The sequence below is a fragment of the Neovison vison genome, chromosome 11 (assembly GCF_020171115.1).
Source record: "Neovison vison isolate M4711 chromosome 11, ASM_NN_V1, whole genome shotgun sequence".
NCBI classification, from domain to species: domain Eukaryota; kingdom Metazoa; phylum Chordata; class Mammalia; order Carnivora; family Mustelidae; genus Neogale; species Neogale vison.
The window spans coordinates 131421383-131445272 of record NC_058101.1 but is presented as its reverse complement, the minus strand read 5'-3'; the positions used below and the strand labels follow the sequence as shown (position 1 = coordinate 131445272).

The 23890-nt window shown below is 34.7% G+C and overlaps 1 pseudogene; it reads right to left on the bottom strand.

Annotated features, from left to right (window-relative positions):
- Positions 1-22312: 22312 nt before the first annotated feature.
- LOC122890542 lies at positions 22313-23343 on the bottom strand (annotated as a pseudogene).
- Positions 23344-23890: the final 547 nt, after the last annotated feature.

The window sequence follows — 23890 nt, the reverse complement described above, 5'->3', positions numbered from 1 at the left end:
ATGAAGTCATGTTTGTGTGTAAATATATGTACACACAAACAAAACATACAATGGAATATTATTCAGCTACAAAAAAACGAATGGAATCTTGCCATTTCCAACAACTTGATTAGAGATAGAGAATATTATACGAAGTCAGTCAGAGAAAGACAAATACCATGTGATTTCATTCATGTGGAATTTAAGAAACAACACAAATGAGCAAAAGTAGGGTGAGAAAGAAAGAGACAAGTCAAGAAACAGACTCTTAACTATAGAAAACAAGCTGATGGTCACCAGAAGGGAGGTGAGTGGGCAGATGGGTGAAATAGGTAATGGGGATGAAGGAGGGGCACTTTGTTGTAATGAGAATCAGGTGTATGGAAGTGGTCATACTAGTATTACACTGTATGTTAACTAAGTAGAATTTAAATGAAAACTTAACAAAAATAGAACAGAGTAAGGAGGGTGGTGAATCTAGGGTTCGAGTGTAAAAGTGGTTGTTTATTGGGCAGGCAGGGTTGACTTTGCAAAGAAAGTGGGATTTTGAGCAATGACTTGAAAAAGATAAAATCTTCTGGCAAATTAATGTCTTCCAAAACTTTATCTCAAGCAAAGAGGATAGATAGAACTAGTTTCGGGCGCCTGGGTGGCTCAGTGGGTTAAAGCCTCTGCCTTCGGCTCAGGTCATGATCCTGGGGTCCTGGGATCGAGCCCCACATCGGGCTCTCTGCTCGGTGGAGAGCCTGCTTCCTCCTCTCTCTCTGTCTGCCTCTCTGCCTATTTGTGATCTCTGTCAAATAAATAAATAAAATATTAAAAAAAAAAAGAACTAGTTTCTAACATAGGCATTACTTAGTAGATTTAGAATGAATAAGGAGTCTCTGACTGGAGTCAAGGAGATAATAGGATAAAAATTCAGAAAGCTAAAAAAAGGTCTGTTTTAGTTTGGCCAGCCATAACAAAATAGCACTGACTAGGTTGCTTAAATGACAGAAATTTATTTTCTCACAGTTTCATGGGCTGAAAGTCCAATATCAGGGTGCTAGCACTGTTGAGTTCTGATGAGGGATGTCTTCCTGGGTTTCAAATGACCACCTTCTGTCTGTGTCTTAACATGGCAGAAAGAAAAAGAATGAATTTTCTGACATCTCTTCTTATAAGGGTACTAATCCCATTATAAGAACCCCACCCTCATGATGTAGTCCAAACCCAACAATTTTTCAAAAGCCTCATTTTCAAATATCATCACGCTGTAGTAGAGGGAATCAACATATAAATTGTGGGAAGATACAATTCAACCCACAGCAGGATCAGATCTTACAACATTTTCTAGGTCATGGTTAGGTCTTTGGCTTTTACTTTGAATGAAATGGAGAATCATTGCTTGGCTTGGGCCAGAGAAGAAGAATCAGGTCACATTTTACAGGACCTATGCAACATCTGTTTTCTTTTCTTTTTTTTGTTTTGTTTTTTTGTTTGTTTGTTTGTTTTTCTTTTAAATGTTATGTTAGTCACCATACAGTACATCATTAGTTTTTGATGTAGTGTTCCGTGACTCACTATTTGCATATAACACACAGAGTTCAATACAACATGTGCCCGCCTTAATACCCATCACTGGGCTACACCATTCCCTCATGCCCGACCCCTCTGAAAAACTCAAATTGGTTCCTGGAGTCAACCCTCTCATGGTTCATCTCCTCCTCTGATTTCCCCCCTTCAATTTTCCCTTTCTTCCTCTAATGTCTTCTGTGCTATTCTTTATGTTCCACATATGAGTAAAACCATATGATAATTGTCTTTCTCTGCTTTACTTACTTCACTCAGCATAATCCCCTTCAGTTCCAATCATGTTGATGAAAATGGTGGGTATTCATCTTTTCTGATAGTTGAGTAGTATTCCATTATATGTATGAACCACATCTTCTTTATCCATTCATCTGTTGAAGGGCATCCCAACTCCTTTCACAGTTTGGCTATTGTGGACATTGCTGCTATGAACATTGGGGTTTATGTGCCCCTTCGTTTTACTACATCTGTATCTTTGGGTAAATACCCAGTAATGCAATTGCTGGGTCATAAGGTAGCTCTATTTTTAACTTTTTGAGGAACCTCCACACTGTTTTCCAAAGTGGCTACACCAGCTTGCATTCCTTACATCTTACAGTGTAAAAGAGTTCCCTTTTCTTCACATCCTTGCCAACATGTTTTGTTTCCTGTCTTGTTAATTTTTTGCCATTCTAACTGGTCTAAGGTGGTATCTCAATGTGGTTTTGATTTGAAATTCCCTGATGGCTAATTATATTGACCATTTTTCTATGTGTCTGTTAGCCATTTGTATGTCTTCTTTGGAGAAGTTTCTGCTCCTGTCTTCTGCTCATTTTCGACTTGATCATTTATGTTCGGGTGTTGAGCTTGAGAAGTTCTTTATAGATCTTGGATAAAAGCCTTTTATCTGTAATGACATTTGCAAATATCCCCCCCACCCTTCCATGAGCTGCCTTTTAGTTTTGCTGACTGTTTCCTTTTGCAACATCTATTTTTTTTTAATATTTTATTTATTTATTTGACACAGAGAGAGAGAGAGATCACAGGTAGGCATAGAAGCAGTCAGAGAGAGAGGGAAGCAGGTTTCCTGCTGAACAGAGAGCCTGATGTGGGGCTCTATCCCAGGACCCTGAGATCATGACCTGAGCTGAAGGCAGAGGCTTAAACCACGAAACCACCCAGGCACAATGCAGTGTCTATTTTAAAAAGAGATTATAGAGAAGACTAGAAGAACTTGAGACCTAGTGGTTATTACAGCAAATGAAACTTGACACGATAACAACTCAGATCTGAGTTAAGAGATTAACAGGTGAAGAGACTGAGAGAAATGGCTACAATCTAAATGATAACATGATTTTCAGATGGGTATGTTGGTGAGAGAAAAAGTAATTTTAGAATTTTTCTAACTGGATAACTGAGAGAATGAAGGTATCATGAAAATAAATCTGTAAATTGTTAACTTTTGCCCTATGTTAAACCATCAGATCAATGAGATGGTCCAAAGATTATTTATAAATAGAACAAAAAATAAGACTAAGAATTAACACTAACCAGTGTTGAGAGAAACAAAAGGCATCAGAAAAGTAAGTTAGTTGAAGAATAATAAAATATAGTATTCTGAACCATGCGAAAAAAAACGCCTTATCAATGGCAGTAAATACACCAAACTTGGCTCATATGCTGTGTAAGATATTTTATTGAGAACTGATAATGTGAATGGTCAATGTGGGTAGTATTAGTGATCTCAAGGAGGCCAGTTTTTATGCAGATGTGACAGAGAGTACTCAGGGACATCAGGATAAAGAAAAGAGATAGAAATTAGACTGAACAAAGGAATACATCAGGTCATCAAGGAGAAAGTTATTCTTGACAAGAGCTTTGAAATTAGGCATCAAGAGGAAAATGGAAAGATTGCCAGGTAGAGAGAATAGTACAGATGAATGACTGGTGGGAAAGATCAGGTCATATTTTCAAAATTGTGAGAAATTTGAGTTGGGTCCAATGTAGTGTGAGGATGGAAGCAGAAAAGTTAGATGGAAGACAGCTAATGAGTTTGACTTCTATTGTAAATGAAATGTGAGACTTGCTGTAGAACTTTATTTCAGGTAGGAATATATTTATGCACACACACAAACACAGAGATGTAGTAGAGAGATGTGGGAGATGTGGGAGAGAGAGATCTTCATCCTTTGCATCACTTCACCACTTTGAGCAAATAAAAACTGAAAGGTAGATTGCAAAGTGGTCAAAAGTTGTGAATCAGAGACAGAGAGATCAGGGTTCAACTCTTAGCCCATTCTACAACATTTTCTGCTCTAAATTTAACTAGAAAAATTGTGACTATTTCCCCTGACATTGCAGAATAGTATCACTATCTGAGACCATGCTAGCTAATGTAGTGTACTTACTTCAGGAAGTGTTTCGTTGTATTATTTACCAAGTAATATTACTGAATTTTTAAACCAAAATGGAATTAAATATTACTTGAACTACTGAGAGTTCACAGAAAGTAAACACACTTATTTGCCTGCATATGAGAGTCATTTATGAAGAAAAAAGGTTTGATGAGCCCGAGAAAGTGATGTTGTAATTATAAAACAATCAGAACTTATAAATAATTAAAATATTTAAGCCAAATTCATTGTGTGTATGCTTGTGAATATCTGTATGTATTGAAGAGAATATACACCATCCTCACTTGTATTAGTTCAATTGAAACTTATGAGAGTAACCCTATTGCCCTTTTCACCTTAATTGGGATGGAATTGAGTGGAGGAAAATTACAAAAAGACATTACAGTGAAAATTTATCTTAGAACCAAATGTTGTATTCAAAAATAATTTTAAGAATAAAAATTTAAAATTAAAAGTAGATAAAAATCACACTTTCATTAACCCATCACTTATAGTTATTACACTCAATATAATAAGCATTAATAATATAATTACTAATGAAGAATTTATCTAAGAAACAAAACATGTTCATTTGTCATTTAAACACATGGACATGGTTTTGAGAATATTACAAAGACATATTCTATTCAGGGCTTTGTGAACTATGTGGGCACATAATACATCACAGATTTCCTCAGGCAGCACATCTTCTAATTGAGGGAGCAACAGAGACAGGAGCCGACAATCCATAAGGCACACTTTCCTATAACATAGTAATTGAGATCTGTAAAAAAGAATAGTGTAGGGATGGTGGAAGAAGTATATTTATCTGGGCTTAAATGAAAAGATTTGAATAGGTAGAAGAGAAGAAACTGAACACTTCAAATCAGGAAAGTGGGTCACAGGAAATCTGGCCTGATTATTGACTAGGAGGGTAGACCCATTAGGAATGGCAGATTAACAGAAGAGAGAGCTTTGAAAAACTGGGTAACATGTTTAGATTAAATGTGACAGAAAAAAATGGAGTCAGATTACAGTGTATGCAGGAATGCCTTCAAAAATTGCTATGTTTTCCAGGCAATTTTCTGCATTGTGGTTTGGAGCACAAATCAGAAAGTCCAAACAAGAAGCCTCATCCATGAATCCTTTAGAAAAAAATTAAGCTCACTATAACAGGGGTCATCTTGCAGTGTGAAGTTGGAAAGATTGACAATTGTTAAATAAACACAATTTTTGTCTCTACTTCCAAGTTCCCAGTATATCGTTTTCTTACTGCCTTACCTCTAACAATGTTTATTTCACTTTGGTACAGCTTTCCTACTTTGACTCTGCCTGTCTCAAGTTTTTACTCTCAGACTGCAAGCTTCAGGGCAAAGACTATCAACTTCTCATTTTCCACAATGTTTGGTGTCCTGTATCCCAGTGACAAACTGAGAATAGAAGCTGATGAAGAAAGTTAAATGAGAACTGAATTTCACCTTACTAAGCATCAAGAATCATTACTTTTTATACAGACCAAAAAAGGTGTTTATTTTAATTCATTAATCTAAAAATATATTTTATTTGCTACTATCAATAAAATAAAAAGTATTGTTATTGGGAAATTTAATGCATACCATCTAAAGAAAAGTAGAATGCAGTGTGAGAAGGCTCTTGAGAGACAGATTTCTAGCTGAATTTGGAGAGGGTGTATAACTAAAACAGATGGATGGAAAGAAAAAATAAATAAATAAAATAAAGACTTTCTTGCAAAATGATGAGATCTGTGTAGGTTTGTAATTTGTCATCCTTTCTCTCCTTAATGTATTGTGCATAACCATTAGCAGCACGTTTCAGTAGGACAGATTTAAACACAGTATGTTTTGCCACGCAGAATGTGTTGCTACTTTTATGATTCCAAAATGTACTGTGCCCCCGGAACTGCAAATGTTGTCATATTAAAGCACTTGTCATTTGGATTTGCTGAAACAATAGCTTTTGCCAGAATTCGCTCTTTTTGAAAATGATTGCCTTTTAGGAGTTCTCACAAATAGATTTATTAGCTTTCACACTGAATAAACAACCAAGAGCTTGCTATGCAGATCGGCCCCAGAAGCTGTTATAGAGGATATATTTCCAACTTTTATGGCAACATCCTTTACTTTTATGTTCTACCCTCTCTCGAATTGATAAATTGAGTTTTGTTTAAAAAATACAAGAAAATGCAACAGAATCAAGCAGGACAATTTCTCCTGTTTCTTATAAACCTAATTCTTAGAGTTTCCTTGGTTTTAATGCAAACAAGCTTTTAGAGGAACAGAAGTTTTCATGGTAAAGTTGCTAGAAATGAGAATTCAACAGGGATGATTTGAGGTGAATTTAGGAATTAGTAACAAACAAGAACATCAGTATCATTTAGGAAATGTGGTGTCCCTGTAACCTCCCCCTCCCACTGGGTTTTTTGCTGATTTGTATTCCTTTCAAGCTTGTTGGTTGCTGTTCTTAAGGAATAAGTAAGCATATAGAATTTTATGACTTGCGATAGCAAGCTGCTTGGGCAATTAAAATATTATATTTTGTGAAACAAAATTCTTTAAATTACGGAGGAAACTTCAGATGTATAAAGAAAGAAAAGGAAGAGAGAATAGGTGAAAGAGAGGGAATGAAAGAGAGACAGAGAGGGAAAGAAAAATAAATTTCTAGGACCACACTAATGGATTTTCAGTATGGAAAAGGAAAGGTATATTAACTCTAGAAATGCTTACATTTCACACTAGATAATAAATGCAGGTATTGCAGTTATGAATGCGTCGTATTATGAGACTGCTCATATAAGTAGATTTCATACCTCTTTACACTTATATTTTTTGTAGAATAGATGAGGAGTCAGGTTCCTCAGTGTGGAATGCTTTCTCTTTATTTCCTGCCTGCCATATTGTCTTGGCTGCCTGCTCCAGGGAATTCTCTTCTGAAATAGAAATAGAGTCCAAGGGGCACCTGGGTGGCTCAGTGGGTTAAGCCTCTGAGTTGGGTCAGATCATGATCTCAGAGTCCTGGGATTGAGCCCTGCATCGGGTTCTTGGCTGAGGGGTGAGCCTGCTTCCCCGCTCCCCCTGCCTACTTGTGATTTCTGTCTGTGAAATAAATAAACAAAATCTAAAAAAAAAAAAAAAAAAAAAAAAGAAAGAAAGAAATAGAATCCAAGAATCTCCAGGACTAGATATATATATGGGCCTAGTGTGGTATGTTTCATGTATCTCTGCAACATGTTATGCTCCAAGGAAAATGTAGCACATTTAAATAACTATTTTCCATATTTTTAGTAGAAAATGTGTTTTAATTAAAACAACCCCCCCCCAAAAATTGCAGTATCCTGTGACGGGAACCCTGTTGGCCAAGTTGAGGCCAATTTTGGCTTGTGATGTATTTTCTCCAACTCCTGTGTCTCCAGTGTATTGAAAAATAAGAAAAAAACATTTATTCTGAAGTAAATATTTAGTCTTTTTATCTTCAGAGAAGTCTCAGCTAGGCACGATCAGCACAGAAGATAAGGAGAAATGAAAAACCTCTTTAGTCTGAATTACTTGGTTCTCTCCCACCCACAGGGAAACGGGATTAGTACAATAGACCTGAAATGGGCTCACCACATCTACTAGTAATGAACCCAGTGCAGTCACTACCCCAGTTGCCTTCACTATCACCAGTTTCACTAAACCAAACTCAAATCCCAAACTTCCTGTAATATTTAAAATTCTGGTAATTACCAGTTTTTCATCATATATCCATATGTGAATCTAATAAAGGCTATGCATCCTTGCCTTAGAAAAGGACAAACATGTACCTCTAACCTAGACATTAACAAAAGATGCCAGGCCAAGGATCAGGAGATTTAGTTTTTGATTGACTCAGCGATTATATTCAGACATTTGGCCTCTAGGATTCAATTCTATTTCTCATAAGGGAGAATGAGAACCAAGATCAGTTTGAATAAAGTATAAAAAAAAGCATATCCCAAAACAAATGTCAGTTTATGTGGAAATCAGAGAAATCCAAGAAAGAAACAAAAGATCTGCCTAGTAATGATATAGATAGATGATAGATAGATAGATAAATAGACACATGCATACATACATACATACATACATACATACATGGCTGGTGTTGAGGGGAAGTGTTCGGTTTCCTGACAAAGAACTAGAAAACTGTTCTTTACAGGATTGAGAAAATTTGTCTAAATGAAACAAATAATATCGCAACCTTGCTTAATCTGTAGTTGTTTTGTATGAATAGTATCAATGTATTTATTTATTTATTTTTCTACTTTATTTTCAGTGTTCCAAAATTCATTGTTTATGTACCACACCCAGTGCTCCATGCAATACATGCCCTCCATAATAAAAAATTTTATATGCTGTTGGCATCTGCCTTCACATTGTTTCTAAGAATATATAGTAAGGGAGAAATGAAGGGTAGGGAGGGGAAGAGACTATTTTCACACATCTTTTACCAGAGGGGCTGTCTTCTCTAGAAGTGTGAAACAGTTCCACCCAATCAATAAGCCAAATATAAAGGAATGTTGAGCAAGAAATAATTGAGATTGCAAAGCAAGCCAAAAGTTTATTTGTAGGTCTTTAGGAATTTGAATTCAGGAGACACAGATCCAGGGGTACCTGAAATATGCTCTGAAGGGTGAGAGGGGAGACACAGAGTTTATAAAGGCAAAAACTGCAGACTTATATAAACTGTTTTCCAAGGATTATGACTGGTATAAGCAAAAATAATTAACATTGGTAGATACCATAATACACGTTACTATGCTAGTTTCTTGGTTGGAGTTTAGCCTCATTCTGAGGATTACAACAGGACATAGCTGTTTGTGGTTGGCATAGTCCAAAAGTTCATGCTCCATTCAGGTAGGGACAGGCATAAGACTAACCTCCCCAATGGCCTGGTGGCTCCATTGACATTCCTGACTTCATTTCAGATATTTCTGTTCACAGGAGAAAATGATAAATTTGTATTCTCCATATTTTTGAGTAAACTGTTTCTAGTTCATGGACATTTCCCTTGCATGTTTGAGAATGCATTATTATTTTTTCTAGTACATGTTTATTTGATCGATGCCATTCTAGGATATCATAAGAATAATAGCAACCACATTAGGTGGAATTCATTTAACAATTACCATGTGACAATGCCATTCTAAGCACTTTAAATTTACTGACGCACTTAACCACATAATCCTCAATTCAGATACTTTAAAAATTCCCAGTTTAAAGGTGAGGAAACAGTGTGTGGGTTCTGAGTAGTTTATTCAAATCCCAGAACTAATGAATGGCGAAGTCAATTCTGTGCAGCATGGTTAATTCAGATGGTTCATCTGGACTGGTTAAAATAGAAGAATTACTAAACATGTGGAATTGCCATTGCCTCTCTAACACACACATACACACACACACACACACACACACATGCATATACTATTTGTATAAGTTAGTATATTTGGTAATGCCTAATTTTCTTTTGAATCTTAGCTCTGAATTCAGATTCTAAAAATGAAGTACAGTGAAAAGGAAAGTTGTTGGTGAGGAAAATGTAGATATGGGCATGAGATCTGGATTTTGATTGATGGAGAGCTAAAAAATATTGGCAGGTTCTGGGCACAAGTAGTGTTAGTTCAGAACCTGAGAAAGCAAGAACCACACAGATATGAACATCAAGGCGGGCTACTTTCCAATTCTAAGTGGTGTGGTGTTAGCAATGTCAACTCTCAGATCATACATGAGCATATGATAACAATTCTTACTTGAGCATTATTGTCATCCAGGATGTAAGAAGTAGTTCTATTTGTTTACTTATATCAATAATCATTTGAAAATGTTATGAAATGAACGATTTTATTTTCACTCCATAAGGGACCTACATCAAGAGATCTAACAATTCGAAGAAATGAGCCAAGAGAGTTTATAAATCAGGCGGCTTGGCAAAAAAAACAAAAATGGAATTAGGTATTTGAAATGAAGAATTTAAGAGAATTGGTTATGTGGGTGCTGAATAAACTGAATGAGTAAAAAAACAAAGGAGTTCCTGTGTAGCTGTTCAGTTAAGTGGCTACCTTTGGCTCATGTCATGATCCCAGGGTCTTGGATTCTAGCCCAACATCAGGCTCCCTGCTTGGCCAGGAGTCTGCTTGTCCCTTTCCCTCTGCTCTGCTCATGCTCTCTCTCTCAAATAAATAAATAAAATCTTAAAACAAAAACAAAAACAAAATAAAACAAAAACTCTGAGGTAAGCTGGGAATAACTACAAGAAGACTCTATCATCCTTATATCTGGGGGCATAAAGGGGAAAGTTTGGAATTATAATATAGACTAGCAAGAACAGTCCTGCAGAACAAAAACTCAGAACCTCAAGGAGCCTGTGTGAATGTGCTGCTGCAGGTACCAGGAGGAGTTTCAATAATACTGGTCCTAGGAGAGAAAAAATATCTGGATACTGGAACTAACTTTTTCTCTTGAGGTGAAGTCCACTGATTGAGGTGGTGGTGATATAAATAGCAAGCGCGGGGCAGAAGGAAGACATTCTTCCCCTTGTTTACCTTGCACTCTCTACTGTGCTCCTCTCTCTTGTCAGAATGTAACAAGAAGGCAGTTGCAGATTTTCAAACTCAGCATCATAATATAGAGATTAGCAAGGTTGACATGATGCAATGAGGTCTCTACCTTAATAGTCAGGAAAATATGCTAATAGATATTTAACCTGCTTGTGATGCAGTTTTCTCATTTATGAGCTTCTGACTATTGTAGTATCTACCTTAAGATGATATAAATACTAAGTAAGCATTTATATATATAAATATAATATAGTGGTATGTAATAAGTGCTTATTAAATGTTAACTATTAAAATGTGTTTTATTCAAAGAGTTCCCTAAAATATATGAAAGTGTGCAGGAGGTAAACAAGAAAAACTTAAAAAAAAAAAAAAAAACTTACAATGTAGAGGATGAATAGATGAGTATTAAAGTTCTAAGCAAACTCACATATAACCTTGAACTGACAAAGCCTATAGTGTGGTAATCAGCCATCTTCTTTGTGTGTAAGTAGTAAGCAAAGCCAGAAGACAAATCAAATGTATGAAATCTGTTGAGCAGACATTTCTAAGATATCTAAGATATTACTCATTTCTGAAGATTCTGTTAAACTCAAGGAAGGTGCTTACATAACATTCCTTTTCAAGTGACAGCTCACTGAATTGTACCTCTGAAAATCCCATTTATTGAAGTCTGAATGCGAGAACTGACATTATATGAAGAAAAAAATAGCATGAATAAAGATCTTATACTTAATCTCAAAATTGTTCTCAATACCAAGATTCTTATTTAAAAACCAGTAACTTCTTAACATTTATCATTGATCTATGTAATGGAGAACAACAAAACAAAACATTACAATCTGTGTACTATCACATATATTTGGAGTGAACATGTGGGCTATATGAGAAGATTAGTGAAATGGTTTTATTAAACACAGTAAGCAATATTTATTTCAAGTAGTCATTTAATCCCTGGAACAAGTAGGGAGCAAACTGCCATTTATTAAGCCTTATATTTTATATAATACTGCATTTAATTAGTGTTATTGCATTTCATAGATGAGCAAAAAATTTGAGAAACTTTATCAAGATAATTATTTTTAAGTGATAAAAAAAAATATAACTGGGGGTACCTGGGTGACTCAATGGCTTAAAGCCTCTGCCTTCTGCTCAGGTCATGAACTCAGGGTTCTGGGATCGAGCCCTGCATTTGGGCTCTCCGTTCGGCAGGGAGCCTGCTTCCCCCCTCTCTCTCTCTGCCTTCCTCACTGCCTACTTGTGATCTCTGTCTGTAAATAGATAAAGTCTTTGGGAAATAAAAAGAATATATATAACTGAAGTCACTAATCCTACTTACATATCCTTAAACAATAAATATTAACTGAATACTTATTATTTTTTCATGAATTAATATACTAAAAGTAAAACAAAAATTAAGCTTCATTCCTTCTTTGAAGACACATCTCTTTTTGGGAAGATATAACATATGACATAATTAAAGAAAAGAAAACTTTTAATAAAAGAGCTTAGTTATTAGTGTAGATAAAAATATACTGTATTGTCAGATAATCTTAGATATTAGCTGTTACTAAAGTATCTTAGTAAGTACTCTGAGTATGAAGAAGAATTTGACTTTAATTCTGAATAGCATTTTGGCATAAACTAGGGAGGAAATCTCCCCTTGGGTTCTTGCTAATTTGTCTACAATGAAATCAGTTGAGGTATGATCAAGAATCCTTGCCTTTAGCCAGAGATAATTTCACAGTGTTTGTCAAGCAAACTGTGAGAAAGAAGAGGGCTACTGAGTGACAGCCATGTTCCTTGCTTAAGTTCTGAACCAATTGAAAGATAGGGGTTAAGACATGTGCACGTGAAAATAACAATATCAGTTTAATTATCAATAGAAATAGTTAAAAATTGACTTCATAGTACTAAACTCCAGAGTAGACCTACTTATTCACTGAGTTACATATTTGCTGACCACCAGGAGGGGTAGAGTCTTCCCTAGTAAAAGCCAAGGTTATAAAATCATGTCAGCAAAAATAACAAAGTAAGGACATTTAAAAATTTTCTTTTCCATAAAGCAGTAAGAATACTGGCCAAAAAATAGAAAAAACAGAGTCACAACTAGGCATATCATAATCAAATTGCAGAAAACCAAACACAAATAGAGAATAGGAAAAGAAAAGTGATTTCTCATGTGCAAGAAAAGTTGAAAATCTGGAAAGACATACAATTATGAACATTAGTTTAGTAATCAAAGATATTCCCATAAAGAAAAGTCCGGTTAGATGGTTTCACTGATAAGTTCAACCAAATGTTTGAAGAAGAATTAACACTAATTTCACTAAATATATATATATATATATATATATATATATATATATATACTAATATATAATATATTATTTGTTTCAGGGGTACAGGTCTGTAAATCATTAGTCTTATACAATTCACAGCATTCACCATAGCACATAGTGAGAATACTTCTTAATCATTCTGTAAGCCATCACTATACTGAAACCAAAACCAGACAAAAATATCACAAGAAACTACAGGCCAATATCACTTCTTAAAATAGGCACAAAAATACTCAAGAAACTTTAGCAAATACTAGAATTTAGCAACATGTAAAACAATCATACACAGGAATCAAGTGGAATTAATGCAAGTAATGCAAGTTTGGTTCAACATCTGTTTCAGTTCCAGCTGCTATAACAAAATACTGTAATCTTCCTATTAAAAAATAGAAATTTATGTTTCACAGTTTTGGAGGTTGCTAGTCCAAGATCAGGATGCCATTAGGATAGGTTTTTGATAAGTGTCTTCTTGGATTGAAGACCTCTATCTTGCTGTGCCAACACAGAGCAGAAGGATGCTAACTAGCTCTTTGGTCTTTTATAAGGGTACTAGTCTCATTCCCAAGAGCTCTAGTTTGAATCTCCATGACCTAAATGCTTCTCAGAAGTTCTACTTCTGAATATAATCACACTGGGATTAGGGTTTCAACATATGAATGGGGGGTGGACACAAAAGTTTAGTCCATTGCAATATGAACGTCAATCAAAGTAAGACACCATATTAATAAAACAAAGAACAACAACAACAAAAAAGATCATGTAAAAGATACTGGAAATATTTAACCAAATACAATACCCTTACATTTTCAAACACTTGGGAAACCATAAATAGAAAAGAACTTCCTCAACCTGATAAAGGCCATCTATGAAAAACCCACAGCTACCATGATATTTTATGTTAAAAGACTGAGAGCTTTGCTCAAAAAAACAGGGACAAGACAAGGATGTCCACTTCTATTCAACTTTGTACTAGAAAATTTAACCTTGGCAATTAGGTAAGGAGAATTAAATGAAAGTCTTTAAAACTAGTAAGAAATTAATAAAATAATCTTTTTTCAAAGACATGTTTTTGTACATAGAAAATCCTTAGGAACACACACACACACACAATATTAGAGTAATAATTTACTTAATGAATCAGCAACGTTGCATACAAGATCAACATACAAAAATTATCTTTCTAAACTATAACAGTGAATAATATAAAAACAAAATTTAGGTAATTCAAATTGCAAAAACATCAAACAAATACTCATGAATAAATTAATCTAAAGCCATCAAAACTTGTACACTAAAAGTACAATATCTTGCTGAAGGAAATTAAAAACCTAAAAATGGACAAATGTTTCATGTTCATGATATAGAAAACAATATTGATAAGATATCAACAACACACAAATTGGTCTACAGATTTATCTTAATCCGCATAAAATTCCAGATTTTTTTTACAGAGTTTGACGAGCTGATTCTAAAATTTATATGGAAATACAGTTGATCTAGAAAATTCAAACTTGAGAAAGAAGAACAAGTTTAGAAGATCCACACTTTGGGACTGCAAAACAAACTGCAAAGCCAGTGTAACCAAGGCTTAAGGAGAGACACACAGACCAATGAACTAAATTTTGGAATCCAGAAATTAACCCACATGTTGGCAGCAATTAATTTTTTTATAAGATTGTCATAGAAATTCAATGTGGAAAGAAAAGTCAACAAATGGTGCTGGGGAAACTAGATATCCACATGCAAAAGAACAAAGTTAGATCTCTAAGTCATACCATATACAAAAATTCAAAATAGATCAGAGATCTAACTATAATAAATAAATCTATTAAAATCTTAGAAGAAATTATAAGAATAAATCTTTGTGAGCTTGATTTAGATAAAACAGCAGATTTATAAGAATAAATCTTTGTGAGCTTGATTTAGATTTTAGATATAACAGCAAAAGCACAACAAACAGCAACAAAAACAACATATATAAATTAGGTTCATCAAAAATAGACTTCCACACTTCAGAGGATCAAGAAAGTGAAGTTTATCCATAGACTGGAAGAAAATATTTGCAATTAATTTATTTGATAAGGGACTCATATCTATAAAATATAAAAAACTATTACAATTCAATAATAACAAAGATAAATTAGGCAGTTTACAAATGGGCAAAAAATTGAATAGAAATTCCTCTAATATCTAATAAGATATCCAAACAGCCAAGAAGTATATAAAAATGTGCAACATGATTAATCATTAGGGAAATAAAAGTTAAAACCACACTAAAATACTACTCCCCACTGAGTAGAATGACTATAATGGGAAGGATATTTGATATCAAATGTTCGTGAGAATGTGGAGGAATTGGAATCCTCATATATTGACGGTGAGAATTTAAAATTCTACAGCCACTTTGGAAAATAATTTGGCAGTTCCTTTAAGTGTAAATGCAGAATTAAAATATGTTTCAGCAATTCCACTATTGTGAATATGCCCAAGAGAATGAAAACATATCCACACAAAAAATTCTACATGAAGGCTCATAGATGTGCTCTCCATAATAGTCAAAAAGTGAGAATAACTTAAATTTCCATTTACTGATTAATGGAGAAACAAAATGTGATATATCCATACAATGGACTATTCTTTAGCATGAAAAGAAATGAAGTACTGGTTGATATTACAACATAAATGAATCTTGAAAGCATTATGAGAAGAGAAAAGACCCAGACACAAAACACCACAAATTTCTTGGTTCCATTTATATGCAATGTTCAGAACAGACAAATTCTAGAAAAAAAGGGGGAAAAAAAGTGTTTTAGTGGTTGCTTGGGGCCAGCAGTGGGGATGGTGGGGAAAGGAGAATGACTGCTAACAATTATGGGGTTTTTCTTTGAAGTAGTGAACATATTCTATAATTTGATAGTGGTACTAGTTGCAAGGATTTGTAAATAAAATAAAACTACTAAATTGCACACTTTAAATTTGTAAATATTATAAGTGAATTCTATCTCAACATAAAAAGGAACTAACACATAATAATTCAGTGTAGAATATGAGTTTCCTTCAAACACCTTCAAATAGCTATTTCCTAAAAAAGTTAGGGAGTATATGGTTGAGACACACATATTAGTTTTTGCTCCCAATTTTACAAATCAGATAATTCACTTTTTGTCATGTGAAGCAGACTGAGATAGGGAGAAGAGAGACAAACAAAATGTTACTCCAATGTAATCATTCTTCCCTTGAAAATAAAAATCCAGGGAAAGAAGTCTCCATTTCCCATACAAGCACATACTTTTATAGCATATATATAAGGAGAAATACAAACTGTTTGTGTTGTACCTAATCTATTCCCAGTATTCTGCTAAGTAAAAAAATATAAAGATGAAAGAAAGAGAAAAATACTCAAAATATTGTTTATTAGTAGGGACTGGATTACCACCCTCCTGGAAAACTCAAAGCAGATGAAATATATAAAACACTTTTCAAGACATGGACATCAGCCAATGAATCCATGAAAGTTTGGTAAAAATTGAGGGAAGACTTGACTGCCTTAGTTTATGGGCAGAGTTCTAGTCCACATCACGTGGCCCAGGACCTCAGAAAGAGCCTGAGGGTCTCCCTCAATTGAGAAGATGAAGCAGAGCTCTGTGAAGAAAAATGGATAGTCTTCACAAGACAGATGATCAGAGAAGGGAGAACTACACAGACATCCAGACAGAGATCTGTGGAAGATCTTCCTCAAGTCTTTAGCTGAGTTTTATCAGTGTGTGTGGATAAGGCCAAATCATGCTGGAGAGGACTCATCCAAATGGATCAGAGAGGAATATATATCTGTCCTCAAACAGTATTAAAGTAGATACTAGCCTCATCAACCATAATAGAAACCCAGAAAAATTCATAGGACACAAAAACATTTGAATAAATAATAGAAATATTTCAAATTTGATAACATAAAACCATAGTTCCAAGAAGATCAAAGAATCCCAAATAAAAGAGATATGAAAGAAACTGCATCAAAGCATAGCCTCATTAATTATGTAAGAGAAACCATAGAGAGAAAATCTTACAGGCAGCACACACACAAAAAAATACATTAGTTGCAGACAAACATCTGCATCTTTTGTTTTTTGCCTTCTTTTCTACAAAAAGAACAAAACTGTTAATTTTGTATTCTATATCCAGCAAAAATATCTTTTGTATAGATAATATTTTTTAGACATACTAAATGAAATACACCAATAACAGACTATCAGTACAGAAAATGTTAAAAGAAATCCTGAAGTCAAAAGAAAAACCACATTAGACAGAAACTAAATTTCAAATACAGATGAATGAAACCATATATATATATATATATATATATATATGGTATTTAAGTAATATCTATATGCCTAATAAGAGCGCTTTAAGATAACACTAAGCAAAAATTGATATAACTGCAAGTAGAAATGGTAAAATTCTCAGTTATAGTCAGAGATTTCAGCATCCACTTCTCAATAATTGATAATAATTATAAAGATACAGATGTTGTGAACAACACTAGCAATCAAGTAGATCTACTTGACATTTATAGAATACTCCACTGAACAACATACACATTCTTCTCAATTGCACAGGAAACATTTAAAGATAGACTACATTATAATCCATAAAATAACATCCATGTATTTATAAGAGTAAAAGTTAAAAGAGTAAAAGTATGTTGCTGATTACAACATATTTAAGTCAGCAATCTATAATAGAACAGTCCCTAGAAAAGCGTCATGTAGGTGAGAATTAAATATCATGTTTCTACATAATCCATGGGTAAAAAGGGCATCAATGGTAGAATTATAAAGTATTTTAAACTCAAAAAAAAAAAAAAAAAAAAAAAGGATATCTCCTCACCTGCCACCAGGGTTATTTTTACTGAATTGCCATCAACCTGTTTTTAGGGCCTTTATAAGAAACAATTCCTCAAGTATAAATCAGAACCACAATGAGATACCACCTCCTACCAGTCAGAATGGCTAAAATTAACGAGTCAGGAAACAAATGTTGGTGATGCGAAGAAGGGGGATCTCTCTTACACTGCTGGTGGGAATGAAGCTGGTACAATCACTCTAGAAAACAGTATGGATGTTTCTCAAAAAGTTAAAAATAAAGCTACTTCATTACCCAGCAATTCCACTACTAGGTAGTTACTTAAAAGATACAAATATAGTGATCTGAAGGGGCACCTGTACAAACTATGGAAAGAGTCCAGCTACCCATCAAAAGGTGAGTAGACAACATAGTATATATATGGGAATATTACTTAGCCATCAAAAAAATGAAAACTTGTCACTTGCAATGATGTGGATAGACCTAGAAGATATTATGCTAGGTGAAATAAATCAATCAAAGAAAGACAATTATCAAGATTTCACTCATATGTGGAATGTAAGAAACAGAGTAGCATAGGGGAAGGGAGGGAAAAATAAAACAAGATGAAATCAGAGAGACAAACCATAAGAGACTTTTAACTGTAGAAAACAAACTAAGGGTTTTTGGAAGAGAGGTGGTGGGGGGTAGGGAAACTGGGTAATAGGCATTAAACAGAGCACATGATGTAATGAGCACTGAGTGTTATATACAACCGATGAATCACTGAACTCTACCCCTGACGTTAATAATACATTATATGGGGAACCTGGGTGGCTCAGTGGGTTAAAGCCTCTGCCTTTGGCTCAGGTCATGATCCAGGGTCCTGGGATTGAGGCCCAATGAGCAGGGAGCCTGTTTCCTCCTCTTTCTCTGCCTGCCTCTCTGCCTACTTGTGATCTCTGTCTGTCAAATAAATAAAAATCTTTAAAAAAATAATAATATTACATTATGTTAATTAATTGAATTTAAATTAAAAAAAATTTTAATATCACGTCTAAATGTATAGTATTCAGCTAAAGTGGGACTTAGAGGGATAGTTATATAGTAAATTTACTAGAATAATGCTTTAGAAACAAAAACATTAGAAAAGAAATCGTGGAGCTCCTGGGTGGCTCAGTGTGTTAAGCATCTGGTTCAGGTCATGATCCTAGGGTCCTCGGATTGAGCCCCACGTCAGGCTCTCTGCTCAGCGGAAGCCTGCTTCTCCGTCTTCTCCCTGCTTGTGCTCTCTCTTGCTATATATGTCACTATCTGTCTCATCTGTCTTTCTCTTTAAATAAATAAATAAAATCCTAAAAAAAAAAAAAAAAAAAAAGGAGAGAAAGACAAGAAGTCTCGGGTCAGTTGCTTCAGTTTCCAAACTAAGCAACTAAGAAGTGAAAAGTAAGCAATAAAGCAAAATAAATAAATTAATAAATATAAAAGGTAAATGGATAATTAGACAACAAAAAAATGAAACCAAAATCTATTCCATTATGGGGAAAAATTAAATTTATTAATCTCATGTCTGACTAATCAGGGAAAGAAGAGGGAAGACACAAATGACCAATATTAACAATTAGAGAGGAGACATCAATACAAATTGTGGAGAGACTGAAAGGACAATAAGAAATTATTATGAACAAATATACACCAACATATTAAAAATAAATGGACATATTCTTTGAAAAACATTAACTACCAAAGTTCACAGAAGAAATGAGAGTCTGTATCTATTAAAGAAAGTAAAATTACAATTTAAAACTACCCACAAAGAAAAGTCCACACCCTGATGGCTTCGTCAATAAATGAAGCAAAGCAAACATAGGGAGAAAAAATAAAATAAAACCCTACATAAACTCTTGCACAAAACTGAAAGGAAATAAACTTCTAAGTTTATTTTTTGTTTATTGCATTGATTTCAAAATTAGGCAAACATATATCAGAAACAAAAATACAGATCAGTGTACAAATGAAGCTTATCTAAAGAATAAAAAGGTGGTTTAACATTTGAATATCAATCGATGTAATTGAACATATTTTTAAAAAAGCTTGTGGGGCGCATGGGTGGCTCAGTGGGTTGAGCCTCTGCCTTTGGCTCAGGTCATGATCTCATGGTCCTTGGATCGAGCCCTGTATCGGCTCTCTGCTCAGCAGGGAGCCTGCTTCCCCCTCTCTCTCTGCCTGCCTCTCTGCCTACTTGTTATCTTTCTCTCTGTCAAATATATAAATAAAATCTTTAAAAAAAAAAAAAAAAGCTTGCAAACTTAAACTGTATGGTCATGTCAAAAGCTGAAGGAAAATAAATTTATAATAATAAGGGAACTCTTTCAACCTGATAAAAGGTATCATAAATAATGCTACTAAATAATGAAAAACCAAATACTTTGTCTTAAGACCAGGAAAAAGGAAGGTGTTTGCATTCACCATTTCTATTTATCAATGTATTGGAGATTGATGTCAGTGCAGTAAGGGATGACCAAGGGGCAATGATTGTATCTATCTTGCCTATATAATGAAGCCACTGTATAACCCCAAAAGGATGGGTTTAGAGAACATCCGGATCGGCAAACAAACCTGTGGAGAAGCTGAAATGGTGGCCCACCTGGGGAGGGCATGGAAGCTTCTTGCCCTTCCCACATACTTTGTTCTATTCATCTCTTCTATCTCACTGTTCTTGAATTATATCCTTAAATAATAAACTGATAAGCTAGTAAGTAACTGTTTTGCTGAGTACTGTGAGCCCCTCTAGCAAATTAATGAGCCAGAATAGGGAGTCATGGGGAGCTCCTATTCAGAACCATAGGTGACAGCCAGGACTTTGATTTGCATCTGAAGTGGAGGCATTTGAGGACTGAGCTCTTAACCTGTGGGTTCTGATGATAATTCCAGGTAGATAGTTCAGAATGGAGATGAATTGCCGGACCCTCAGCTAGTGTTAGAGATTGTTGGATGTATGGGAAAATTCACATGTCTGGCTTCAGAAAAGACCTATTGAGAGTAGAGGAGAAACAGGAGAGTTTTCCCTCACACTCTGGTCATGGATGAGAAGACTCATAGTATGCTAGCAGCTTCCTTTATAAGCTTCAGCTTTTAATAATTGGCGACCAAAGAAAGAGGCCCGCTCAAAAGGAAGGCAAAGTAAAGATTGTCCTTAGTGAAAAACAAGTTTCAATAAGGAAAATGCATCTAAGGATGCAGTTAAGGTTTCAAACCTAGAAAATGTTTGAGTGTTATTAAGAGAATAGTCGCTGATAGAAACCAACGGGGTAAAAAGGGAGAGAATGGGCTTGGGTGAAGGGCATGGGAGTCTGTCAGGTGCAACAAAGTCTGCTGAGCAAAAAGAATGCATGTTGGGCTGGAGCAATGACTTAGTGGGACAGAACAAAACTATCCAACACCATGGTGGCCCAGGGCAGCAATTGATTTAGAAAAGATTTAAATCTGTATGCTATCATCAAATTAAAACAAAGAAGAGTAGTATAAATGATAGCAGAGATGATAATAACTTTTCATTTCAAAAGCATTTCAGTAAATTATTATTGTAGTTAAGTAATTTAAATCACTCTAAATTGTGTATGACTATGTTCTTACCCAAATTTAATAATTCATATCTGATTGTTGTTTTATATCAATTAAAACTCCTGACATATTAGTGATATGCTTGTAGTTTGAACTTCAGGAGTAAGTTATTTCCCTTTCTGGGAATGAAGTAGTAGTCATTTGAGCTTGGGTGAACTTAATCATAAAGAAAGTGCTTATGCTAGAAGACACAGAGGACCCTTGGCACAGCAGCAGCCTAAAAAAAAAAAAAAAAAAAAGATGTTTTTATTAAGGTATGGGACACAACTAACCAAATAAAAGATTAACATTATTATTATAATTTCATTAGTAAATGTGACATTTTTCTTGAACCAGCGAAAATAAGTCCTTTTAAAATTATATGAAGATTTTTTTTGACTTGTTCTTTTTTTTTTTAAAAGACAATTCACTGTACACATTTTATTTACAGTTTTGTACACTGTCTTAATATGAATGGGACCGCTTTTCTACTTGAGCCATTTTTTAACCAAAGCAAAATAATCTAAGTAATACAAAGTGTTAAAATACAGCATAAAGATACAAAAACAGACATACTAATTCTAATTAGGAATATAATTATGATGTTACATTTTTTATAATCTACAATTATGTTTAGGAAATCACACAAACATAGATCACTGATTTGAATGAAATGCATAAATTTGAAGCAAAGCTTTGTAGTTACAAAAAAACAAAAAAATTACCAAAGAATGCACAAAATTAATGTTTATTCCACCTTTGTGTCATATTCCTGGATCCTTCACCAATGTTACATGAGGAAAAAAACAAAAGCAAAACAAATCAAAAACTGAAATCAGAATCACTAATGTTATCAAGTAGGGAAACAAATAAATTAAAATCTAGCAGCCATCAGCAAGAGTACAGCAAAGACAATGCTGTAAAAAGAAACAAAGAAAATTGCTAGAAACTGTGTGCATCATACTCTTTCAAACCAGCAAAATATGCTCCTGCATACAATGGAACATAAACAAAATTTTTTTCCTGTAAGGTATAGAAATGCAAGTTCTTTTTTGAATATTGTGGATAGGTAAAATGTGTTTGTAATGGTAATTCTACTCAGCTATTACAGAGTGGGCCAGGAACACACTTATGGATTCTGGGGATGATGTGTACTGTAATTCTTTGATTGGGATAGTGGACACTCTAGCCAAAATTAAAAAAAAAAAAAATATGAACACAGAAGTACAAGACAAAGGTGAATGAGACTTCTCCTATATCTTAGCAACATTTAGATGGAAATCAAATTTAAATGCAGTCCACTCTGCTTTTGAAGAGGCTTTGGTTCAGCTCCCAAATCTGGATTGCTTGACGCAGTCTCCTATGAGAATACTCAGAAGGTGTCTTCTTAAACAACAAACCTATTTTTAGTGGTGGAGCCGCTCTTAGTAGCTGTGTCTGCATGGGACTGATAACCAATCACTATCTTTGGAGGAAGTCCTAACCTTTCCTTGTATACCCTCCCTATATGTGTAACAGCCTCTCTGTTTTCACATTCAGTAGTCCATATTGCTATCTTATCACCTTTAGCTCTAACATTAACAACAGCTCCACATACATTATCACTGTAGTCATCAAAAGATTCTCCAATAAGGCACAGCAGTGTCTCTAGCCAAAAGCGATCCAGGTCACTTCGTCTCTGCTGCTTGTTCAATGTAATTAGCCATCGTCCTCCTCGTTTGTTTTTCTCATCTTCCCACATAGGCTCAATACCATCCTTAAAAAGTGAGTAGTCACAGCCAGGCATTAAATTACTAGACAACTGGATGTGGTTGTACAGAGACCAAAAGTCTTCAACTGTATCAAACTTAGAGATCAGCCGAAGGTTTGCTTGCCAAGTTTTGCTTTTATCATTTTTAAAAAACCAGAGTGCCCATCTGTTCTGTAAAGGATGTTTAATATAGTGTTCTGGGTTAGCAACCTCCTGATTAGATTCTGTTTTCCTTCTTCTGTAGGCGGGGGATTAGGAGTAGGGGTGGTTTCCGGTTCCACAGTCGCCATCTTAGATCGATCTCTTTTTGACTTGTTCTTAAAGTGAAAAATATATTTCCCCCAAATAAACCAAATAACAACAAACTGAGATGAAATTCAGTCCTTGCGAGTTAAAGAGATGAAAAACATTCACACACACACACACATCACCATTATATCCACATATAGACTCTAACATACTCGTATTCACAAACACACAACTAGGAGTCAAATATGCAAGTATAAAACACAAAAGCTTGTGCCTTTTTGTTGAGTATCTTGTCTTACCACAATGAAAAGGCACAGGCATTTGTGATTACGCATGCGTATTTGTTGTGTGTTTGCAGGGCTACTTACCGAGAACTGTTTATTTATAGAATATCGACATTCTTTTTGTATGAAAAATCTGTAGTATGAATGGAGTTCCATAGATGGAATGAAGTGCAAAGATTTGTTTTCAATATGGGTACGATGGCTTAAATTTTTTTTTTTTTCAAAGATTTTATTTATTTATTTGACAGAGAGAGATTACAAGTAGGCAGAGAGGCAGGCAGAGAGAGAGAGGAGGAAGCAGGCTCCCTGCT